Here is a 2,500-nt window from a genome sequence, read left to right as displayed (position 1 = left end):
ATTAGCTAAGCAAATAACCTTCTCTAAATGCATTAAAAACACTATAGCATATTTTGAATACTATTTCAGAAAATTATCTTCATTCTCTTTGAGCATACAAAAGACATATTTAGGTGGGGCAAAATAAGTAAAACAAGATTAGGTAAACTTGTTTTTTCAGTTGAATTACATTTAGAAAAAGACTCATACACATTAATATCCATCTTTAGACATCAGAAAGACAAGAAAATACAACAAAAATTTACAATATCTAGATCAAATGAGGGAGAATCATAGCAAAATAGCATGTGATATGAAATTAACAAAACTCAACCAAATCTAAAAACTCAACATTAAATATTTTCTATAGCTTCTTCACGATCTGCTTGAGTAACCCCTCCCCCTTGCTTATATATTTATGACCATGCAGTTAAAGAGAAAGGATTACTGAAATTAGTCATTACTCATTTTGCTCTAGTTTTGATATCAGGATTTGGAAATTGAAAATTATCAAATTAGACATTAGAGTGAGAAAAAAATTGACTTGGAATCCAACAGAAAAAAGAATTTTAATGGTTCAACACTAAAAATTATCCAGATATTTTATTAATTGGGTCAAAATTGAGGAAAAATTTCTTGAAAAAGACGTACCTGCCACCTGACTATGTTTCAAACTCTCTCAACTTCAACAATAACAACTATGCTAGCCAAATTTTACTTCCAATGATGTTACAATACTTGCAATGTAAAGATTTCAAATAAGCAGGGCGACAATAACAAGAAATCAGAAATTACTCACTTTACCTCACCCATTTTGTCCTACCTCCCACCCAACTATATATATATATATATATATATATATATATATAATTATATAAGATGGAGGTGGAAATAATACATAAGTAAATCTAAGACATTTCAATTTAAGTGGGAATTTAATAAAAATGATTTTTAAAATTATATAAAGAAAATATTATCAGTTTCGCTGATGAATCTCATCTTATCAAACATCAGTAAAAATTTATAAAAATTTGAAGTAAAAAACAATTTATCTTCTGTCTGGGGATCAAATATATGTCTGGAGATTTTCATTGAAGTCTTCTTTAAATATAGTTTGGTATAGAGTTCAAAGTGTCAGAGAGTAAGAGAGGGGGTGTAGTTGTCTATTGTCTAAAAGAAATCTTTGTAGGTCCCTGCCAAGGGAGTGGCTTTTAAGCCTTTTAGACAAAAGACAACTACACCCACTCTCTTACTCTCTAACACTTTGAACTCTATACCAAACTATATTTAAATAAGATTTCAACAAAAAAGCTCCAGACATATTTTTGACTCCCAGTCAGAAGATAAACTGTTTTAACTTCAAATTTATTTTTATTTTTACTGATATTTGATAAGATGAGATTTGAACCTGGTAATAATTTCTTTATATATAATTTTTAAAATCATTTTTATTAAGTTCCTTCTTAAATTGAAATGTCTTAGATTTACTTCTGTGCTATTTCCCCCTCCATCTTTTATATATAAAAACTTGACTTGTATAGATCTCTAATCTTTTTTCAACTATACACACACACACACACACACACAACAACAACAACAACAACAACAACAACAACAACAACAACAACAATCTCTGTTGCATAGTTTTTAATGAATAGATATGTTTCCTATCAGCAACAACCACTTTACTGGATGGGGTGGGCACATTTTATCATGTCTCTAACATGAGAGAGGCTGTATACAATTAAACTATAGAAACCCCTTACCCTATATCAGTTTTGATTCAAAGATACTGCCAGCCTAAGCAAATTGTCAGTGCAGTGGCTGGCATAGTACTACGTCACCTCTAATTGTATCTATAGATAACCAATACCATCCACATTCCCAAACCGAGTTATCTCCCTTAGCCTCAAATTCGGGAAAAGACTAAACAATAGTAAATTTAAATAAGTGGAATGGTGACTCCAGTACTCAACTGGCATTTTATTTTTTCGACCCTGAGGATAAAAGACACGTTGACCTTGGCAGTATTTGAACTCAAAACTTAAAGAACAAGAAGAAATACTGCAAGGCATCATAACCCTGTAGCATTTAAACCAACTACATTTGGCCCAGATATTCTATCTTTTTCTCTTTTAATATTCAAACTGGCCAGATCCAGCCTCTCATACATACCCTACAATGCCACTCTAAAAATAAATGATTACATCATCGTAATCTCGAAGCTATGAGATAATGTATGATTAATTCAAAACAATGTGAATAAATAATCTGAATGCTAGGGTTAAAACATTGTTTAGAATAGTAACAACAGAGTGACGGTGAAAGTGGTAGTAGTAGTAGTAGTAGTAGTAGTAGTAGTAGTAGTAGTAATAGTAGTAGCAGCAGCAGTAGTAGTAGTAGTACTAGTAGTAGTAGCAGCAGCAGTAGTAGTAGTAGTACTAGTAGTAGTAGCAGCAGTAGTAGTAGTACTAGTAGTAGTAGTAGTAGTAGTAGTAGTAGTAGTAGCAGCAGTAGTAGT

General features: G+C 31.5%; 1 protein-coding gene across 1 annotated transcript in view; it reads right to left on the bottom strand.

Moving 5' to 3' along the window:
* Positions 1-2,500, bottom strand: part of LOC106879041 (sphingosine-1-phosphate lyase 1) — a 54,104-nt gene that overhangs the window by 471 nt on the left and 51,133 nt on the right. The window lies entirely within an intron of this gene.

Source organism: Octopus bimaculoides, chromosome 5, assembly GCF_001194135.2.
Source record: "Octopus bimaculoides isolate UCB-OBI-ISO-001 chromosome 5, ASM119413v2, whole genome shotgun sequence".
Lineage (NCBI taxonomy): Eukaryota > Metazoa > Mollusca > Cephalopoda > Octopoda > Octopodidae > Octopus > Octopus bimaculoides.
Note: the sequence above shows the minus strand (reverse complement) of the source record. Positions and strands in the feature narration are given on the sequence as shown.